Here is a 22,125-nt window from a genome sequence, read left to right as displayed (position 1 = left end):
CCAGAGTGCACTAGAGGGGTGCTAAGGCATCCACCCTGTCAAGAAATAGCTCTGGGGAAGAAGGGAGAAATCTGGAGGGATTGCGAGGAGACTAGAGGGTGTCTAAGGGGGCTGGAGATCGCAAAGATGTCTGGGGGACATAACTGTATAGAAAAGAGGGGTCCAGAGCACAGTAGAGGGGTGCTAAGGGGTCTACACTGTCAAGAAATGGCTCTGAGGAAGAAGAGAGAAATCTGGAGGGGTTGTGAGGAGACTAGAGGGTGTCTAAGGGGTCTGGGGGCCCAGAAGAGTGCTGGGGGGCCCAATTCTGTGGAAAAGAGGGGTCCAGAGCGCACTAGAGGGGTGCTAAGGCATGTAGGTATTCAAGAAATGTCTCTGGGGAAGAAGGGAGCAATCTAGAGGGGTTGCGAGGAGACTAGAGGGTGTCTAAGGGGTCTGGGGGCCCAGAAGAGTGCTGGGGGGCCCAATTCTGTGGAAAAGAGGGGTCCAGAGCGCACTAGAGGGGTGCCAAGGCATCTACACTGTCCAGAAATGCCTCTGGGGAAGAAGGGAGAAATCTGGAGGGGTTGCCAGGAGACTAGAGGGTGTCTAAAGGGTCTGGGGGGCCAGAAGAGAGCTGGGGGGCCCAATTCTGTGGAAAAGAGTGGTCCAGAGCGCACTAGAGGGGTGCCAAGGCATCTACACTGTCCACAAATGCCTCTGGGGAAGAAAGGAGAAATCTGGAGGGGTTGCCACTAGACTACAGGGTGTCTAAGGGGCCTGGGGGGCCAGAAGAGAGTTGGGTGTACAACTGTGCAAAAAAGAGGGGTCCAAAGTGCACTAGAGGGTTGCTAAGGGGCATCTACACTGTCAAAAAATGGCTCTGGCAAAGAAAGGAGAAATCTGGAGGGATTGCCAGGAGACTAGAGGGTGTCTAAGGGGCCTGGGCGGCCAGAAGAGAGCTCGGGGGCCCCATTCTGTGGAAAAGAGTGGTCCAGAGTGCACTAGAGGGGTGCTAAAGTGTCTACATGGTCGAGAAATGCCTCTGGGGAAGAAAGGAGTAATCTGGAGGGGTTGCGAGGAGACTAGAGGGTGTCTAAGGGGTCTGGGGGGCCCGAAGAGAGCTGGGGGGGCCCATTCTGTGGAAAAGAGGGGTCCACAGTGCACTAGAGGGGTGCTAAGGCGTCTACACTGTCAAGAAATGCCTCTGGGGAAGAAGGGAGAAATCTGGAGGGACTGCGAGGAGACTAGAGGGTGTCTAAGGGGCCTGGGGGCCAGAAGAGAGCTGGGGGGCCCAATTCTGTGAAACAGAGTGGTCCAGAGTGCAGAACAGGGGTGTTAAGGCGTGTACATGGTTAAGAAATGGCTCTGGGGAAGAAGGGAGAAATCTGGAGGGGTTGCCAGGAGACTAGAGGGTGTCTAAGGGGCCAGAAAAGAGCTGGAGGGCCCCATTCTGTGGAAAAGAGGGGTCCAGAGCACACTAGAGGGGTGCTAAGGGGCATCTACACTGTCAAGAAATGCCTCTGGGGAAGAAGGGAGAAATCTGGAGGGGTTGCCAGGAGACTAGAGGATGTCCAAGGAGTCTGAGGTTTCTGAAGAGAGCTGGGGGGCCCAATTCTGTGGAAAAGAGGGGTCCAGAGCGCACTAGAGGGGTGCTAAGGCGTCTACATGGTCCAGAAATGCCTCTGGGGAAGAAGGGAAAAATCTGGAGGGGTTGCGAGGAGAGTAGAGGGTGTCTAAGGGGGCTGGGGGGCCGCAAAAGAGGTGGGGGCCCCCAATCTGTGGAAAAGAGGGGTCCAGAGCACAATAGAGGGGTGCTAAGGGGCATCTACACTGTCAAGAAATGCCTCTGGGGAAGAAGGGAGAAACCTGGAGGGGTTGCCAGGAGACTAGAGGGAGTCTAAGGGGTCTGGGGGCCCAGAAGAGAGCTGGGGGGCCAATTCTGTGGAAAAGAGGGATCCAGAGTGCACTAGGGGGCTGCTTAGGCGTGTACACTGTCCAGAAATGGCTCTGGGGAAGAAGGGAGAAATCTGGAGGCGTTGCGAGTAGACTAGAAGGGGTCTAAGGGGTCTGGAGGTCCCAAAGATATCTGGGGGACACAACTGTATAGAAAAGAGGGGTCCAGAGTGCACTAGAGGGGTTCTAACAGGTCTACATGGTCTAGAAATGCCTCTGGGGAAGAAGAGAGAAATCTGGAGGGGTTGCGAGGAGACTAGAGGGTGTCTAAGGGGTCTGGGGGACCAGAAGAGAGCTGGGGGGCCCAATTCTGTGGAAAAGAGGGGTGCAGAGCACAATAGACGGGTGCTAAGGTGTGTGCATGGTCTAGAAACGGCTCTGGGGAAGAAGGGAGAAATCTGGAGGGGTTGCGAGGACACTAGAGGGTGTCTAAGGGGGCTGGGGGGCCCGAAGACAGCTGGGGGCCCCATTCTGTGGAAAAGAGTGGTCCAGAGTGCACTAGAGGGGTACTAAGATATCTACATGGTCCAGAAATGCCTCTGGGGGAGAAGGGAGAAATCTGGAGGGGTTGCCAGGAGACTGGAGGGTGTCTAAGGGGTCTGGGGGGCCAGAAGAGAGCTGGGGGGCCCCATTCTGTGGAAAAGAGGGGTCCAGAGCGCACTAGAGGAGTGCTAAGGGGCGTCTACACTGTCCAAAAATGGCTCTGAAGAAGAAGGGAGAAATATGGAAGTGTTGCGAGGAGACTAGAGGGTGTCTAAAGGGTCTGGGGGGCCAGAAGAGAGCTGCAGGTCCCCATTATGTGGAAAAGAGGGGTTCAGGGCGCACTAGAGGGGTGCTAAGGCATGTAGATATTCAAGAAATGGCTCTGGGGAAGAAGGGAGAAATCTGGAGGGGTTGCGAGGAGACTAGAGGGTGTCTAAGGGGTCTGGGGGCCCAGAAGAGAGCTGCAGGTCCCAATTCTGTGGAAAAGAGGGGTTCAGGGTGCAGAAGAGGGGTGCTAAGGCATGTAGATATTCAAGAAATGGCTCTGGGGAAGAAGGGAGAAATCTGGAGGGGTTGTGAGGAGGCTAGAGGGTCTAACGGGTCTGGGGGAGCAGAAGATATATGGGGGGCACAACTGTGTATAAAAGAGGGGTCCAGAATGCACTAGAGGGGTGCTATGGCATCCACCCTGTCAAGAAATGGCTCTGGGGAAGAAGGGAGAAATCTGGAGGGATTGCGAGGAGACTAGAGGGTGTCTAAGGGGGCTGGAGATCGCAAAGATGTCTGGGGGACATAACTGTATAGAAAAGAGGGGTCCAGAGCACAGTAGAGGGGTGCTAAGGGGTCTACACTGTCAAGAAATGGCTCTGAGGAAGAAGAGAGAAATCTGGAGGGGTTGTGAGGAGACTAGAGGGTGTCTAAGGGGCCTGGGGGCCAGAAGAGAGCTGGGGGGCCATTCTGTGGAACAGAGGGGTCCAGCGCAATCTAGAGGGGTGCTAAGGCGTCAACACTGTCCAGAAATGCCTCTGGGGAAGAAGGGAGAAATCTGGAGGGGTTGCCAGGAGACTAGAGCGTGTCTAAGGGGTCTGAGGTTTCTGAAGAGAGCTGGGGGGCCCAATTCTGTGGAAAAGAGGGGTCCAGAGCGCACTAGAGGGGTGCTAAGGCATGTAGGTATTCAAGAAATGGCTCTGGGGAAGAAGGGAGAAATCTGGAGGGGTTGCGAGGAGACTAGAGGGTGTCTAAGGGGTCTGGGGGCCCAGAAGAGTGCTGGGGGGCCCAATTCTGTGGAAAAGAGGGGTCCAGAGCGCACTAGAGGGGTGCCAAGGCATCTACACTGTTCAGAAATGCCTCTGGGGAAGAAGGGAGAAATCTGAAGGGGTTGCGAGGAGACTAGAGGGTGTCTAAGGGGCCAGAAAAGAGCTGGAGGGCCCCATTCTGTGGAGAAGAGGGGTCCAGAGCACACTAGAGCGGTGCTAAGGTGTCTACATGGTCAAGAAATGCCTCTGGGGAAGAAGGGAGAAATCTGGAGGGGTTGCCAGGAGACTAGAGGGTGTCTAAGGGGCCAGAAAAGAGCTGGAGGGCCCCATTCTGTGGAAAAGAGGGGTCCAGAGCACACTAGAGCGGTGCTAAGGTGTCTACATGGTCGAGAAATGCCTCTGGGGAAGAAGGGAGAAATCTGGAGGGGTTGCAAGGAGACTAGGGGGTGTCTAAGGGGCCTGGGGGCCAGAGGAGAGCTGGGGGGCCCCATTCTGTGGAAAAGAGGGCTCCAGATTGCACTAGAGGGGTGCTAAGGGGTCTACACTGTCAAGAAATGCCTCTGCGGAAGAAGGGAGAAACCTGGAGGGGTTGCCAGGAGAGTAGAGGGTGTCTAAGGGGTCTGGGGGGCCAGAAGAGAGCTGGGGGGGCCCATTCTGTGGAAAAGAGGGGTCTAGAGTGCACTAGAGGGGTGCTAAGGCGTCTACACTGTCAAGAAATGCCTCTGGGGAAGAAGGGAGAAATCTGGAGGGACTGCGAGGAGACTAGAGGGTGTCTAAGGGGCCTGGGGGCCAGAAGAGAGCTGGGGGGCCCAATTCTGTGGAAAAGAGGGGTCCAGAGTGCACTAGAGGGGTGCTAAGATGTCTACACTGTCAAGAAATGCCTCTGGGGAAGAAGGGAGAAATCTGGAGGGGTTGCCAGGAGACTAGAGGATGTCCAAGGAGTCTGAGGTTTCTGAAGAGAGCTGGGGGGCCCAATTCTGTGGAAAAGAGGGGTCCAGAGCGCACTAGAGGGGTGCTAAGGCGTCTACATGGTCCAGAAATGCCTCTGGGGAAGAAGGGAGAAATCTGGAGGGGTTGCGAGGAGACTAGAGGGTGTCTAAGGGGTCTGGGGGGCCACAATAGAGCTGGGGGGGCACAATTCTGTGGAACAGAGAGGTCCAGCGCGCACTAGAGGGGTGCTAAGGCATCTACGTGGTCTAGAAATGCCTCTGGGGAAGAAGGGAGAAATCTGGAGGGGTTGTGAGGAGACTAGAGGGTGTCTAAGGGGGCTGGGGGGCCGCAAAAGAGGTGGGGGCCCCCAATCTGTGGAAAAGAGGGGTCCAGAGCACAATAGAGGGGTGCTAAGGGGCATCTACACTGTCAAGAAATGCCTCTGGGGAAGAAGGGAGAAATCTGGAGGGGTTGCCAGGAGACTAGAGGGAGTCTAAGGGGTCTGGGGGCCCAGAAGAGAGCTGGGGGGCCAATTCTGTGGAAAAGAGGGATCCAGAGTGCACTAGGGGGCTGCTTAGGCGTGTACACTGTCCAGAAATGGCTCTGGGGAAGAAGGGAGAAATCTGGAGGCGTTGCGAGTAGACTAGAAGGGGTCTAATGGGTCTGGAGGTCCCAAAGATATCTGGGGGACACAACTGTATAGAAAAGAGGGGTCCAGAGTGCACTAGAGGGGTTCTAACAGGTCTACATGGTCTAGAAATGCCTCTGGGGAAGAAGAGAGAAATCTGGAGGGGTTGCCAAGAGATTAGAAGGTGTCTAAGGGGGCTGGAGGTCCCAAAGATATCTGGGGGGCAAAACTGTGTAGAGAAGAGGGGTCCAGCGCACTCTAGAAGGGTGCTAAGGGGTCTACACTGTCCAAAAATGGCTCTGAGGAAGAAGGGAGAAATCTGGAGGGGTTGTGAGGAGACTAGAGGGTGTCTAAGGGGCCTGGGGGCCAGAAGAGAGCTGGGGGGCCCATTCTGTGGAATAGAGGGGTCCAGCGCACTCTAGAGGGGTGCTAAGGCGTCTACACTGTCAAGAAATGCCTCTGGGGAAGAAGGGAGAAATCTGAACCTGGAGGGGTAGCAAGAAAACTAGAGGGTGTCTAAGGGGTCTGGGGGCCAAAAGAGGGCTAAGGTGCCCAATTCTGTGGCAAAGAGAGGTCCAGAGCGCACTAGAGATGTGCTAAGTCGTCTACTTGGTCAAGAAATGTCTCTGAGCAAGAAGGGAGAAATCTGGAGGGGTTGCGAGGAGACTAGAGGCTGTCTAAGGGGCCTGGGGGGCCCGAAGACAGCTGGGGTCCCCATTCTGTGGAACAGAGGGGTCCAGAGTGCACTAGAGGGGTACTAAGATATCTACATGGTCCAGAAATGCCTCTGGGGGAGAAGGGAGAAATCTGGAGGGGTTGCCAGGAGACTAGAGGGTGTCTAAGGGGTCTGGGGGCCCAGAAGAGAGCTGGGGGGCCCCATTCTGTGGAAAAGAGGGATCTACAGCGCACTAGAGGGGTGCTAAGGTGTCTACACTGTCAAGAAATGGCTCTGGGGAAGAAGGGAGAAATCTGGAGGGATTGCGAGGAGACTAGAGGATGTCTAAGGGGCCTGGGCAGCTCGAAGAGAGCTGGGGGGCCCAATTATGTGGAAAAGAAGGGTCCAGAGCGCACCAGACGGGTGCTAGGGCATCTACACTGTCAAGAAATGCCTCTGGGGAAGAAGGGAGAAATCTGGAGGGGTTGCCAGGAGACTAAAGGGGGTCTAAGGGGTCTGGAGGTCGCAAAGATATCTGGGGGACACAACTGTGTATAAAAGAGGGGTCCAGAGTGCACTAGAGGGGTGCTAAGGGGTCTACACTCTCAAAAAATGCCTCTGGGGAAGAAAGGAGAAATCTGGAGGGGTTCTGAGGAGACTAGAGGGTGTCTAAGTGGCCTGGGGGCCAGAAGAGAGCTGGGGGCCCATTCTGTGGAACAGAGGGGTCCAGCACGCTAGAGGCGTGCTAAGGCGTCTACACTGTCAAGAAATGTCTCTGGGGAAAAAGGGAGAAATCTGGAGGGGTTGCCAGGAGACTAGAGCGTGTCTAAGGGGTCTGGGGGAGCAGAACATATCTGGGGGGGACAACTGTGTAGAAAAGAGGGGTCCAGAGCGCAGTAGAGGAGTGGTAAGTGGTCTAAACTGTCAAGAAATGCCTCTGGGGAAGAAGGGAGAAATCTGGAGGGGTTGCGAGGAGACTAGAGAGTGTCTAAGGGGCCTGGGGGGCCAGAAGAGAACTGGAGGCCCCATTCTGTGGAAAAAAGGGGTCCAGAGCACACTAGAGGGGTGCTAAGGTGTCTACATGGTCCAGAAATGTCTCTGGGGAAGAAGGGAGAAATCTGGAGGGGTAGCCAGGACACTAGAGGGTGTCTAAGGGGGCTGGGGAGCCAGAAGACAGCTCGGGGGCCCAATTCTGTGGAAAAGAAGGCTCCAGAGCGCACTAGAAGGGTGCTAAGGCATCTACACTGTCCAGAAATGCCTCTGGGGAAGAAGGGAGAAATCTGGAGGGGTTGCCACTAGACTAGAGGGTGTCTAAGGGGCCTGGGGGCCAGAAGAGAGTTGGGGATACAATTGTGCAGAAAAGAGGGGTCCAGAGTGCACTAAAGGGGTGCTAAGGGGCATCTACACTGTCAAGAAATGGCTCTGAGCAAGAAGGGAGAAATCTGGAGGAGTTGCGAGGAGACTAGAGGGTGTCTAAGGGGTCTGGGGGGGGCCAGAAGAGAGCTCGGGGGCCCCATTCTGTGGAAAAGAGTGGTCCAGAGTGCACTAGAGGGGTGCTAAGGTGTCTACATGGTCGAGAAATGCCTCTGGGGAAGAAAGGAGAAATCTGGAGGGGTTGCAAGGAGACTAGGGGGTGTCTAAGGGGCCTGGGGGCCAGAGGAGAGCTGGGGGGCCCCATTCTGTGGAAAAGAGGGCTCCAGATTGCACTAGAGGGGTGCTAAGGCGTCTACACTGTCAAGAAATGGCTCTGGGGAAGAAGGGAGAAACCTGGAGGGGTTGCCAGGAGACTAGAGGGTGTCTAAGGGGTCTGGGGGGCCAGAAGAGAGCTGGGGGGGCCCATTCTGTGGAAAAGAGGGGTCCGGAGTGCACTAGAGGGGTGCTAAGGCGTCTACATGGTTCAGAAACGCCTCTGGGGAAGAAGGGAGAAATCTGGAGGGGTTGCCAGGAGGCTAGAGGGTGTCTAAGGGGCCTGGGGGACAGAAGACAGCTGGGGGGCCCAATTCTGTGGAACAGAGGGGTCCAGAGTGCAGAAGAGGGGTGTTAAGGCGTGTACATGATCCAGAAATGCCTCTGGGGAAGAAGGGAAAAATCTGGAAGGGTTGCCAGGAGACTAGAGGATGTCCAAGGAGTCTGAGGTTTCTGAATAGAGCTGGGGGGCCCAATTCTGTGGAAAAGAGGGGTCCAGAGCGCACTAGAGGGGTGCTAAGGCATGTAGGTATTCAAGAAATGGCTCTGGGGAAGAAGGGAGAAATCTGGAGGGATTGCAAGGAGACTAGAGGCTGTCTAAGGTGCCTGGGCGGTTCGAAGAGAGCTGAGGGGCCTCGTTCTGTGGAAAAGAATGGTCCAGAGCACACTAGAGGGGTGCTAAGGCGTCTACATGGTCCAGAAATGCCTCTGGGGAAGAAGGGAGAAAACTGGAGGGGTTGCCACTAGACTAGAGCGTGTCTAAGGGGCCTGGGGGGCCAGAAGACAGCTGGGGGGCCCAATTCTGTGGAACAGAGGGGTCCAGAGTGCAGAAGAGGGGTGTTAAGGCGTGTACATGATCCAGAAATGCCTCTGGGGAAGAAGAGAGAAATCTGGAGGGGTTGCCAGGAGACTAGAGGATGTCCAAGGAGTCTGAGGTTTCTGAAGAGAGCTGGGGGGCCCCATTCTGTGGAAAAGAGGGGTCCAGAGCACACTAGAAGGGTGCTAAGGGGCATCTACACTGTCAAGAAATGCCTCTGGGGAAGAAGGGAGAAAACTGGAGGGGCTGCCAGGAGACTAGAGGGAGTCTAAGGGGTCTGGGGGCCCAGAAGAGAGCTGGGGGGCCAATTCTGTGCAAAAGTGGGATCCAGAGTGCACTAGGGGGCTGCTTAGGCGTGTACACTGTCAAGAAATGCCTCTGGGGAAGAAGGGAGAAATCTGGAGGGGTTGCGAGGAGACTAGAAGGGGTCTAAGGCGTCTGGAGGTCCCAAAGATATCTGGGGGACACAATTGTGTACAAAAGAGGGGTCCAGAGCGCACTAGAGGGGTTCTAACAGGTCTACATGGTCTAGAAATGCCTCTGGGGAAGAAGGGAGAAATCTGGAGGTGTTGCCAGGAGACTAGAGGGTGTCTAAGGGGTCTGGGGACCCAGAAGAGAGCTGGGGTCCCTATTCTGTGGAAAAGAGGGGTCCAGAGCACACTAGAGGGGTGCTAAGGCATCTACACTATTCAGAAATGTCTCTGGGGAAGAAGGGAGCAATCTGGAGGGGTTGCGAGGACACTAGAGGGTGTCTAAGGGGTCTGGGGGGCCAGAAGAGAGCTGGGGGGCCCCATTCTGTGGAAAAGAGGGGTCCAGAGCACAATAGACGGGTGCTAAGGTGTGTGCATGGTCTAGAAATGGCTCTGGGGAAGAAGGGAGAAATCTGGAGGGGTTGCAAGGACACTAGAGGGTGTCTAAGGGGTCTGGGGGCCCAGAAGAGAGCTGGGGGGCCCAATCTGTGGAAAAGAGGGGACCAGAACACAGTAGACGGGTGCTAAGGTGTGTGCATGGTCTAGAAATGGCTCTGGGGAAAAAGGGAGAAATCTGAAGGGGTTGCCAGGAGACTAGAGGGTGTCTAAGGGGGCTGGGGGGCCACAAGACAGGTGGGGGGCCCCATTCTGTGGAAAAGAGGGGTCCAGAGCGCACTAGAGTGGTGCTAAGGCATCTACACTGTCCAGAAATGCCTCTGGGGAAGAAGGGAGAAATCTGGAGGGGTTGCGAGGACACTAGAGAGTGTCTAAGGGGCCTGGAGGTCCCAAAGATATCTGGGGGGCACAATTATGTGGAAAAGAGGGGTCCAGAGCACAATAGAGGGGTGCTAAGGTGTGTGCATGGTCCAGAAATGCCTCTGGGGAAGAAGGGAGAAATCTGGAGGGGTTGCAAGGAGACTAGAGGATGTCTAAGGGGTCTGGAGGTCCCAAAGATATCTGGGGGGCACAACTGTGTAGAAAAGAGGGGTCCAGAGCGCACTAGAGGGGTGCTATGGCATCTACACTGTCAAGAAATGGCTCTGAGCAAGAAGGGAGAAATCTGGAGGGGTTGCGAGGAGACTAGAGAGTGTATAAAGGGTCTGGGGGGGCCAGAAGAGAGCTGCAGGTCCCCATTCTGTGGAAAAGAGGGGTTCAGGGCGCACTGGAGGTGTGCTAAGGCATCTACATGGTCCATATATGCCTCTGGGCAAGAAGGAAGAAATCTGGAGGGATTGCGAGGAGACTAGAGGGTGTCTAAAGGGTCTGGGGGCCCAGAAGAGAGCTGCGGGGCCCAGTTCTGTGGAACAGAGAGGTCCAGAGCGCACTAGAGGGGTGCTAAGGCGTCTACATGGTCTAGAAATGCCTCTGGGCAAGAAGGGAGAAATCTGGAGGGGTTGCCAGCAGACTAGAGGGTGTCTAAGAGGTCTGGGGGCCAAAAGAGGGCTAGGGTGCCCAATTCTATGGCAAAGAGAGGTCCAGAGTGCACTAGAGGGGTGCTAAGTCGTCTGCTTGGACAAGAAATGGCTCTGAGCAAGAAGGGAGAAATCTGGAGGGGTTGCAAGGAGACTAGAGGCTGTCTAAGGGGCCTGGGGGGCCCGAAGACAGCTGGGGTCCCCATTCTGTGGAAAAGAGTGGTCCAGAGTGCACTAGAGGGGTGCTAAGATATCTAGATGGTCCAGAAATGCCTCTGGGGGAGAAGGGAGAAATCTGGAGGGGTTGCCAGGAGACTAGAGGGTGTCTAAGGGGTCTGGGGGCCCAGAAGAGAGCTGGGGGGCCCCATTCTGTGGAAAAGAGGGGTCCAGAGCGCACTAGAGGAGTGCTAAGGGGTCTACACTGTCAAGAAATGCCTCTGAGGAAGAAGGGAGAAATCTGGAGGTGTTGCGAGGAGACTAGAGGGTGTCTAAAGGGTCTGGGGGGCCAGAAAAGAGCTGCAGGTCCCCATTATGTGGAAAAGAGGGGTTCAGGGCGCACTGGAGGTGTGCTAAGGCATCTACATGGTCCATATATGCCTCTGGGCAAGAAGGAAGAAATCTGGAGGGATTGCGATGAGACTACAGGGTGTCTAAGGGGCCTGGGCAGCTCGAAGAGAGCTGGGGGGCCCCATTCTGTGGAAAAGAAGGATCCAGAGCGCACTAGACGGGTGCTAGGGCATCTACACTGTCAAGAAATGCCTCTGGGGATGAAGAGAGAAATATGGAGGGGTTGCGAGCACACTAGAGAGTGTCTAAGGGGTCTGGGGGGCCAGAAGAGAGCTGGGGGGCCCCATTCTGTGGAACAGAGGGGTCCAGAGCGCACTAGAGGGGTGCTAAGGTGTCTACACTGTCAAGAAATGGCTCTGGAGAAGCAGGGAGAAATCTGGAGGGATTGCGAGGAGACTACAGGGTGTCTAAGGGGCATGGGCAGCTCCAAGAGAGCTGGGGGGCCCAATTATGTGGAAAAGAGGGATCCAGAGCGCACTAGATGGGTGCTAGGGCATCTGCACTGTCAAGAAATGCCTCTGGGGAAGAAGGGAGAAATCTGGAGGGGTTGTGAGGAGGCTACAGGGTCTAACGGGTCTGGGGTAGCAGAAGATATCTGGGGGGCACAACTGTGTATAAAAGACGGGTCCAGAGTGCAGAAGAGGGGTGCTAAGGCGTCTACACTGTCCAGAAATGCCTCTGGGGAAGAAGGGAGAAATCTGGAGGGGTTGCGAGGAGACTAGAGGGAGTCTAAGGTGCCTGGGGGTTCCGAAGGCAGCTGGGGTCCCCATTCTGTGGAAAAGAGTTGTCCAGAGTGCACTAGAGGGGTGCTAAGGCATCCGCCCTGTGAAGAAATGGCTCTGGGGAAGAAGGGAGAAATCTGGAGGGGTTCCGAGGAGACTAAAGGGGGTCTAAGGGGTCTGGAGGTCGCAAAGATGTCTGGGGGACACAACTGTATAGAAAAGAGGGGTACAGACCGCACTAGAGGGGTTCTAACAGGTCTACATGGTCTCGAAAGGCCTCTGGGGAAGAAGGGAGAAATCTGGAGGGATTGCGAGGAGACTAGAGGGTGTCCAAGGGGTCTGGGGGCCAAAAGAGGGCTGGGGTGCCCAATTCTGTGGCAAAGAGAGCTCCAGAGCGCACTACAGGGGTGCTAAGGCATCTACACTGTCAAGAAATGGCTCTGAGCAAGAAGGGAGAAATCTGGAGGGGTTGCGAGGAGACTAGAGGGTGTCTAAGGGGCCTGGGGGGGGCCAGAAGAGAGCTCAGGGGCCCCATTCTGTGGAAAAGAGTGATCCAGAGTGCACTAGAGGGGTGCTAAGGGGTCTACACTGTCAAGAAATGGCTCTGAGGAAGAAGGGAGAAATCTGGAGGGGTTGCAAGGAGACTAGGGGGTGTCTAAAGGGTTTGGGGGTCAGAAGAGAGCTGCGGGTCCCCATTCTGTGGAAAAGAGGGGTTCAGGGTGCAGAAGAGGGGTGCTAAGGCATGTAGATATTCAAGAAATGGCTCTGGGGAAGAAGGGAGAAATCTGGAGGGGTTGTGAGGAGGCTAGAGGGTCTAACGGGTCTGGGGGAGCAGAAGATATCTGGGGGGCACAATTGTGTATAAAAGAGGGGTCCAGAGTGCACTAGAGGGGTGCTAAGGCATCCGCCCTGTGAAGAAATGGCTCTGGGGAAGAAGGGAGAAATCTGGAGGGGTTCCGAGGAGACTAAAGGGGGTCTAAGGGATCTGGAGGTCGCAAAGATGTCTGGGGGACACAACTGTATAGAAAAGAGGGGTCCAGAGCGCACTAGAGGAGTTCTAACAGGTCTACATGGTCTAGAAATGCCTCTGGGGAAGAAGGGAGAAATCTGGAGGGATTGCGAGGAGACTAGAGGGTGTCCAAGGGGTCTGGGGGGGGGGCCAGAAGAGAGCTCGGGGGCCCCATTCTGTAGAAAAGAGTGGTCCAGAGTGCACTAGAGGGGTGCTAAGGTGTCTACATGGTCGAGAAATGCCTCTGGGGAAGAAGGGAGAAAGCTGGAGGGGTTGCGAGGAGACTAGAGAGTGTCTAAGGGGTCTGGGGGCCCAGAAGAGAGCTGGGGGGACCCATTCTGTGGAAAAGAGGGATCCAGAGTGCACTAGAGGGGTGCTAAGGCGTCTACACTGTCCAGAAATGCCTCTGGGGAAGAAGGGAGAAATCTGGAGGGGTTGCCAGGAGACTAGAGGGTGTCTAAGGGGCCAGAAAAGAGCTGGAGGGCCCCATTCTGTGGAAAAGAGGGGTCCAGAGCACACTGGAGGGGTGCTAAGGTGTCTACATGATCCAGAAATGCCTCTGGGGAAGGAGGGAGAAATCTGGAGGGATTGCAAGGAGACTAGAGGGTGTCTAAGGGGCCTAGGCGGCTCGAAGAGAGCTGGGGGGCCTCATTCTGTGGAACAGAAGGGTCCAGAGCACACTAGAGGGGTGCTAAGGCGTCTACATGGTCCAGAAATGCCTCTGGGGAAGAAGGGAGAAATCTGGAGGGGTTGCGAGCACACTAGAGGGTGTCTAAGGGGCCTGGGGGCCAGAGGAGAGCTGGGGGGCCCCATTCTGTGGAAAAGAGCGCTCCAGAGCGCACTAGAGGGGTGCTAAGGCGTCTACACTGTCAAGAAATGGCTCTGAGCAAGAAGGGAGAAATCTGGAGGGGTTGCGAGGAGACTAGAGGGTGTCTAAGGGGCCAGAAGAGAGCTGGTGGGTCTCATTCTGTGGAAAAGAGGGGTGCAGAGCGCACTACAAGGGTGCTAAGGCGTCTACATGGTCCAGAAATGCCTCTGGGCAAGAAGGGAGAAACCTGGAGGGGTTGCCAGGAGACTAGAGGGTGTTTAAGGGGACTGGGGGGCCAGAAGAGAGCTGAGGGGCCCAATTCTGTGGAAAAGAGGGGTCCAGAGCACACTAGAGGGGTGCTAAGTCATCTACTTGGTCAAGAAATGGCTCTGGGGAAGAAGGGAGAAATCTGGAGGGGTTGCGAGGAGACTAGAGAGTGTCTAAAGGGTGTGGAGGTACCAAAGATATCTGGATGGCCCAATTCTGTGGAAAAGAGGGGTCCAGAGTGCACTAGAGGGGTGCTAAGGGGTCTACACTGTCAAGAAATGGCTCTGAGGAAGAAGGGAGAAATCTGGAGGGGTTGCAAGGAGACTAGAGGATGTCTAAGGGGCCTGGGGGGCCAGAAGAGAGCTGCGGGTCCCAGTTCTGTGGAAAACAGGGGTCCAGAGCGCACTAGAGGGGTTCTAACAGGTCTACATGGTCTAGAAATGGCTCTGGGGAAGAAGGGAGAAATCTGAAGGGGTTGCCAGGAGACTAGAGAGGGTCTAACGGGTCTGGTGGCACAGAAAAGAGCTGGGGTTCCCATTCTGTGGCAAAGATGGGTCCAGAGCGCACTACAGGGATGCTAAGGCGTCTACATGGTCCAGAAATGCCTCTGGGGAAGAAGGGAGTAATCTGGGGGGGTTACGAGAAGACTAGAGAGGGTCTAACGGGTCTGGTGGCACAGAAGAGAGCTGGGGTTCCCATTCTGTGGCAAAGAGGGGTCCAGAGCGCACTACAGGGATGCTAAGGCGTCTACATGGTCCAGAAATGCCTCTGGGGAAGAAGGGCGAAATCTGGAGGGGTTGCCAGGGGACTAGAGAGAGTCTATCGGGTCTGGTGGCCCAGAAGAGAGCTGGGGTTCCCAAACTGTGGCAAAAAGGGGTCCAGAGCGCACTACAGGGATGCTAAGGCGTCTACATGGTCCAGAAATGCCTCTGGGGAAGAAGGGAGAAATCTGGAGGGGTTGCGAGCACAGTAGAGGGTGTCTAAGGGGTCTGGGGGGCCAGAAGAGAGCTGGGCGGCCCCATTCTGTGGAGCAGAGGAGTCCAGAGTGCACTAGAGGGGTGCTTAGACATCTACATGGTCCAGAAATGCCTCTGGCGAAGAAGGGAGAAATCTGGAGGGGTTGCGAGCACAGTAGAGGGTGTCTAAGGGGTCTGGGGGCCCAGAAGAGAGCTGGAGGGCCCCATTCTGTGGAAAAGAGGGCTCCAGAGCGCACTAGAGGGGTGCTAAGGTGTCTACACTGTCAAGAAATGGCTCTGGAGAAGCAGGGAGAAATCTGGAGGGGTTGCGAGGAGACTAGAGGGTGTCTAAGGGGCCTGGGGGCCCAGAAGAGAGCTGCGGGTCCCAATTCCGTGGAAAAGAGGAGTTCAGGATGCAGAAGAGGGGTGCTAAGGCATGTAGATATTCAAGAAATGCCTCTGGGGAACAAGGGAGAAATCTGGAGGGGTTGCGAGGAGACTAGAGGGTGTCTAAGGTGCCTGGGGGTTCCAAAGACAGCTGGGGTCCCCATTCTGTGGAAAAGAGGGGTCTAGAGAGCACTAGAGGGTTGCTAAGCTGTCTACATGGTCCAGAAATGCCTCTGGGGAAGAAGGAAGAAATCTGGAGGGGTTGTGAGGAGACTAGAGGGAGTCTAAGGGGTCTGGGGGCTCAGAAGAGAGCTGGGGGGCCCTATTCTGTGTAACAGATGGCTCCAGAGTGCACTAGAGGGGTGCTAAGGCATCCACCCTGTCAAGAAATGGCTCTGGGGAAGAAGGGAGAAATCTGTAGGGGTTGCGAGGAGACTAGAGGGTGTCTAAGGGGTCTGGAGATCGCAAAGATATCTGGGGGACACAACTGTATAGAAAAGAGGGGTCCAGAGCGCACTAGAGGAGTTCTAACAGGTCTACATGGTCTAGAAATGCCTCTGGGGAAGAAGGGAGAAATCTGGAGGGATTGCGAGGAGACTAGAGGGTGTCTAAGGGGTCTGGGGTGCCAGAAGAGAGCTGGGGGGCCCATTCTGTGGAACAGAGGGGTCCAGAGTGCACTACAGGGGTGCTAAGGTGTCTACATGGTCTAGAAATGCCTCTGGGGAAGAAGGGAGAAATCTGGAGGGATTGCGAGGAGACTAGAGGGTGTCTAAGGGGTCTGGGGTGCCAGAAGAGAGCTGGGGGGCCCATTCTGTGGAACAGAGGGGTCCAGAGTGCACTAGAGGGGTGCTAAGGCGTCTACTTGGTCAAGAAATGCCTCTGGGGAAGAAGGGAGAAATCTGGAGGGGTTGCCAGGAGACTAGAGGGTGTCTAAGGGGGCTGGAGGTCCCAAAGATATCTGGGGGGCACAACTGTGTAGAGAAGAGGGGTCCAGAGCACACTAGACGGATGCTAAGGGATCTACACTGTGCAAAAATGGCTCTGAGGAAGAAGGGAGAAATCTGGAGGAGTTGTGAGGAGACTAGAGGGTGTCTAAGGGGCCTGGGGGCCAGAAGAGAGCTGGGGGGCCCATTCTGTGGAACAGAGGGGTCCAGCGCACTCTAGAGAGGTGCTAAGGGGCACCTACACTGTCAAGAAAGTCCTCTGGGGAAAAAGCGAGAAATCTGGAGGGGTTGCCAGGAGACTAGAGCGTGTCTAAGGGGTCTGGGGGAGCAGAACATATCTGGGGGGCACAATTGTGTAGAAAAGAGGGGTCCAGAGCGCAGCAGAGGAGTGGTAAGTGGTCTAAACTGTCAAGAAATGCCTCTGGGGAAGAAGGGAGAAATCTGGAGGGGTTGCGAGGAGACTAGAGGGGGTCTAAGGGGCCTGGGGGGCCAGAAGAGAGCTGGAGGCCCCATTCTGTGGAAAAAAGGGGTCCAGAGCACACTAGAAGGGTGCTAAGGTGTCTACATGGTCCAGAAATGCCTCTAGGGAAGAAGGGAGAAATCTGGAGGGGTTGCGAGGAGACTAGAGGGTGTCTAAGGGGTCTGGGGACCCAGAAGAGAGCTGGGGGGTCACAATTCTGTGGAACAGAGAGGTCCAGCGCACACTAGAGGGCTGCTAAGGGGACTACACGGTCAAGAAATGCCTCTGGGGAAGAAGGGAGAAATCTGGAGGGGTTGCGAGCAGACTAGAGGGTGTCTAAGGGGTCTGGGGGGCCAGAAGAGAGCTGGGGGGGCCCATTCTGTGGAAAAGAGGGATCCAGAGTGCACTAGAGGGGTGCTAAGGCGTCTACACTGTCCAGAAATGCCTCTGGGGAAGAAGGGAGAAATCTGGAGGGGTTGCCAGGAGACTAGAGGGTGTCTAAGGGGCCAGAAAAGAGCTGGAGGGCCCCATTCTGTGGAAAAGAGGGGTCCAGAGCACACTAGAGGGGTGCTAAGGTGTCTACATGATCCAGAAATGCCTCTGGGGAAGAAGGGAGAAATCTGGAGGGGTTGTCAGGAGACTAGAGGATGTCCAAGGAGTCTGAGGTTTCTGAAGAGAGCTGGGGGGCCCAATTCTGTGGAAAAGAGGGGTCCAGAGCGCACTAAAGGGGTGCTAAGGCATGTAGGTATTCAAGAAATGGCTCTGGGGAAGAAGGGAGAAATCTGGAGGGATTGCAAGGAGACTAGAGGGTGTCTAAGGGGCCTGGGCGGCTCGAAGAGAGCTGGGGGGCCTCATTCTGTGGAAAAGAAGGGTCCAGAGCACACTAGAGGGGTGCTAAGGCGTCTACATGGTCTAGAAATGCCTCTGGGGAAGAAGGGAGAAATCTGGAGGGGTTGCGAGCACACTAAAGGGTGTCTAATGAGCCTGGGGGGCCAGAAGAGAGCTGGGGGGCCCAGTTCTGTGGAAAAGAGGGGTCCAGAGCACACTAGAGGGGTGCTAAGGGGACTACATGCTCCAGAAATGGCTGTGGGGAAGAAGGGAGAAATCTGGAGAGGTTGCGAAGAGATTAGAGGGTGTCTAAGGGGTCTGGGGGGCCAGAAGAGATCTGGGAGGCCCCATTCTGTGGAAAAGAGGGGTCCAGAGCGCACTAGAGGGGTGCTAAGGCGTCTACACTGTCAAGAAATGCCTCTGGGGAAGAAGGGAGAAATCTGGAGGCGTTGCGAGGACACTAGAGGGTGTCTAAGGGGTCTGGGGGAGCAGAAGAGAGCGGGGGGGGGGCATTCTGTGGAAAAGAGGGGTCCAGACCGCACTAGAGGGGTGCTAAGGCATCTACACTGTCAAGAAATGCCTCTGGGGAAGAAGGGAGAAATCTGGAGGGCTGGCGAGGACCACAGAGGGTGTCTAAGAGGGCTAGAGGCCCACAAGAGAGCAGGGTGGAGGTCCCATTCCGTGGCAAAGAGGGGTCCAGAATGCACTAGACAGGTGCGAAGGTGTCTACATGGTCCAGAAGTGCCTCTGGGGAAGAAGGGAGAAATCTGGAGGGGCTGCGAGGGGACTAGAGGGTGTCTAAGGGGCCTAGGGAGCCAGAAGAGAGCTGGGGGGCCCATTCTGTGGAAAAGAGGGCTCCAGAACGCACTAGAGGGGTACCAAGATGTCTACATGGCCCAGAAATGCCTCCGGGGAAGAAGGGAGAAATCTGGAAAGGTTGTGAGCACACTAGAGGGTGGCGAGGAGACTAGAGGGTGTCTAAAGCGTCTGGATGGGCGAGAAGAGAGCTGGGCGGCCCGATTCTGTGGAAAAGAAGGGTCCAGAGCATACTAGAGGGGTGTTAAGGCGTCTACACTGTCAAGAAATGGCTCTGCGGAAGAAGGGAGAAATCTGGAGGGGTTGCGAGGAGACTAGAGGGTGTCTAAGAGGCCTGGGGGGCCAGCAGACAGGTGGGGTTCCCATTCTGTGGAAAAGAGGGATCCAGAATGCACTAGAGGGGTGGTACGGCGTCTACACTGTCAAGAAATGGCTCTGGGGAAGAAGGGAGCAGTCTGGAGGAGTTTCTAGCACATTAGATGGTGTCTAAGGGGCCTGGGGGGCCAGAAGAGAGCTGGGGTTCCCATTCTTTGGCAAAGAGGACTCCAGAACGCACTAGAGGGGTGCTAAGGTGTCTACACTGTCAAGAAATGGCTCTGGGGAAGAAAGGAGAAATCTGGAAGGGATGCGAGCAGACTAGAGAGTGTGTAACGGCTCTGGGGGGCCAGAAGAGGTGGAGCACCCAATGCTGTGGCAAAGAGGGGTCCAGAGTGCACTAGAGGGGTGCTAAGGCATCTAAATGGTCGACAAATGCCTCTGGGGAAAAAGGGAGCAATCTGGAGGGGTTGCCAGGAGACTAGAGGGTGTCTAAGGGGCCTGGGGGGCCAGAAGAGAGCTGGGGGGGGCATTCTGTGCAAAAGAGGGGTCCAGAGCGCACTAGAGGGGTGCTAAAGCATCTACACTGTCAAGAAATGCCTCTGGGGAAGAAGGAAGAAATCTGGAGGGGTTGCGAGGAGACTAGAGGGTGTCTAAGGGGTCTGGGGGGGCGAGAAGAGAGCTGGGGGGCCCAATTCTGTGGAAAACAGGGCTCCAGAGTGCACTAGAGGCATCCTAAAGCGTCTACATGGTCCAGAAATGCCTCTGGGGAAGAAGGGAGAAATCTGGAAGGGTGGCGAGGAGACTAGAGGGTGTCTAAGGGGTCTGGGGGGGCGAGAAGAGAGCTAGGGGGCCCAATTCTGTGGAAAAGAGGGGTCCAGAACATACTAGAGGGGTGCTAAGGCGTCTACACTGTCAAGAAATGCCTCTGGGGAAGAAGGGAGAAATCTGGAGGGGTTGCGAGGAGACTAGAGGGTGTCTAAGGGGCCTGGGGGGCCAGCAGACAGGTGGGGTTCCCATTCTGTGGAAAAGAGGGGTCCAGAGTGCACTAGAGGGGTGGTACAGCGTCTACACTGTCAAGAAATGGCTCTGGGGAAGAAGGGAGCAGTCTGGAGGGGTTTCTAGCACATTAAAGGATGTCTAAGGGGCCTGGGGGGCCAGAAGAGAGCTGGGGGGCCCCATTCTGTGGAAAAGAGGGCTCCAGAACGCACTAGAGGGGTGCCAAGATGTCTACATGGTCCAGAAATGCCTCTGGGGAAGAAGGGAAAAATCTGGAGGCGTGGCCACGAGACTAGAGGGGGTCTATGGGGCCTGGGGCCCCAAAAGAGAACTGGGGGGCACAATTCTGTGGAAAAGACGTCTGCAGAGTGCACTAGAGGGGTTCTAAGGGGTCTACACAGTCCAGAAATGCCTCTGGGGAAGAAGGGAGAAATCTGGAGGGGTTGCGAACAGAGTAGAGGGTGTCTAAGGGGTCTGGGGGAGCTAAAGATATCTGGGGGGCCTAATTGTGTAGAAAAGAGGGGTCCAGAGTGCAGAAGAGGGGTGCTAAGGTGTCTACATGGTCCAGAAATGGCTCTGGGGAAGAATGGAGAAATCTGGAGGGGTTGCGAGGAGACTAGAGGGGGTCTAAGGAGTCTAGAGGGCCAGAAGAGAGCTGGGATCTGGACTCTGTGGAAAAGAGCACCCCTCTAGTGCACTCTGGACCCCTCTGTTCCACAGAATTTGGCCACCCAACACTCTTCTGGGCCCCCAGACCCCTTAGACACCCTCTAGTCTCTTCGCAACCCCTCCAGATTTCTCCCTTCTTCCCCAGAGCCATTTCTGGACCATGTAGACACCTTAGCACCCCCTCTAGTGCGCTCTGGACACCTTTTTTCCACAGAATTGGGCCCCCAGCTCTCTTATGGCCCCCTAGACCACTTAGACACCCTCTAGTCTCCTCGGAAGGCCTCCAGATTGCTCCCTTCTTTCCCAGAGACATTTCTTGACCATGTAGACACCTTAGCACCCCTCTAGTGCGCTCTGGACCCCTAAGGTGTCTACATGGTCCAGAAATGCCTCTGGGGAAGAAGGGAGAAATCTGGAGGGGTTCCGAGGAGACTAGAGGGTGTCTAAGGGGTCTGGGGGGCCACAAGAGAGCTAGGGGGCCCTATTCTGTGGAAAAGAGGGGTCCATAGCGCACTAGAGGGGTGCTAAGGTGTCTACATGGTCCAGAAATGCCTCTGGGGAAGAAGGGAGAAATCTGGAGGGGTTGCGAGGAGACTAGAGGGGGTCTAAGGGGCCTGGGGGGACCAAAGAGAGCTAGGGGGCCCTATTCTGTGGAAAAGAGGGGTCCATAGCGCACTAGAGGGGTGCTAAGGTGTCTACATGGTCCAGAAATGCCTCTGGGGAAGAAGGGAGAAATCTGGAGGGGTTGCGAGGAGACTAGAGGGTGTCTAAGGCGCCTGGGGGGCCCGAAGACAGCTCCAGGTCACAGCAAGCACCCCAGTAGGGGTGTTCTGAGCAGGCGAGGAGTTTTAAGGGGACTAGGTGGCCAAAAACCCAACTGTGGGGAACCAGGACGAAATATGAAAGGTTTCTGAGGAGACCAGCTGTTCTCTAGGAGGCCTGGGGTCCAGAGAACAGCTCTGGGGCCATACCAGCACCCCAGGAGGCATGCTCAGCAGAGCAGTGGGGTCCTAAGGGGCCTAAACAGCCAAAATAGGAGAACTGGCTAACAAGGAAGACCTCAGGAGGTGCTCTGAGGGGACAGGAGGGGATGGATTTTGAGCAGACTAGGGGACGCATAGAGGTATGTGAGGCACAACCAAGGAAGACAGAGGAGCCTTAAGGGGACTGGAAGGAAAGGGGAGCGGAAGGAAAGGGGATCTGATGGGATAGAGGGCACATGGAATGGTCATAGCGATAGGGCATAGAGAGGACTCTACAGTGCAGCCAATGGAAAAGAAGGGCTGTAGGGCATACTGAAAGGGCGCAATGAATGCATAGGGTTCTGGGGTACCCCCAAGGCAAACCAAGGCGTCCTGAGGGGAGCGTGTGGCACTCAGAGGGGTTCTGATGGGGCTAAAGGGCTAGGAGATGGACCCTAAGGGGCTCAGAGGGCAAAGAGAGGCATCCTGAGAGGACTAGAGGGAAAAGCAAAGGCGCCGAGATGCACCAATGGCAAACGGAGAGGTTTTGAGGAGACTAGAGGGAAAAGAGGGGGGACTTAATAGGACAAGAGGACAAACATAGGAGTCTTGATGCTACCAGAGGGCCTACAGACACCAAATGTCAGAATAACCTTGCAGGAACTAGAAAGAAGCAAAGAATTTTGAAGGGACAAGAGAACAAATGGAGTGCCTTGGAGCATACCTAAAAGCAAATGGATTGGTCCTGAGGGAACTAGGGAGCAAATGGGTGAGTCCTGGGGGGGACGCGGAGGAAAACTGAAGGTTCTGGGGCATTAGCTCACCTGCCATAATCTTCCTGTGTGGAGCCTGCTTCTTCCCTCTGAGAAGTTGGCCTTTGCTTTCATTGCACAGGCAGCTGTGAGCTGTTGCGTAGTCTCGGCAGACAAGTTGGGGATCGCTGCCCAGGCAGTCGTGACCTGCAACACTGCATGCTCAGAACAGTTCTCAGGAAGTCACGCGTACTCATAACCTGAAGAGCAAAAAGCAAATCTCTCTTAAGGTCAGTTTTTATTTCATCATAGGAGCAAGCTTTCCCTCTCTTCTGCACTGTACTGCCTCTAACAGCACACCTTCCTCATCACCATTTTCCCCTGCTCCTTTC

At 55.5% G+C, this 22,125-nt stretch overlaps 1 long non-coding RNA gene across 2 annotated transcripts in view; it reads right to left on the bottom strand.

The window, feature by feature from the left end:
• Nucleotides 1–21,902, bottom strand: part of LOC135329741 (uncharacterized) — a 78,086-nt gene extending 56,184 nt beyond the window's left edge. For both annotated transcript variants that reach the window (XR_010391349.1, XR_010391351.1), the window contains exon 1: nucleotides 21,806–21,902. This is a non-coding gene — a long non-coding RNA (uncharacterized LOC135329741). The remainder of the gene's footprint in view (nucleotides 1–21,805) is intronic.
• Nucleotides 21,903–22,125: the final 223 nt, after the last annotated feature.

The sequence above is a fragment of the Dromaius novaehollandiae genome, chromosome 13 (genome assembly GCF_036370855.1).
Source record: "Dromaius novaehollandiae isolate bDroNov1 chromosome 13, bDroNov1.hap1, whole genome shotgun sequence".
Taxonomy (NCBI): domain Eukaryota; kingdom Metazoa; phylum Chordata; class Aves; order Casuariiformes; family Dromaiidae; genus Dromaius; species Dromaius novaehollandiae.
Note: the sequence above shows the minus strand (reverse complement) of the source record. Positions and strands in the feature narration are given on the sequence as shown.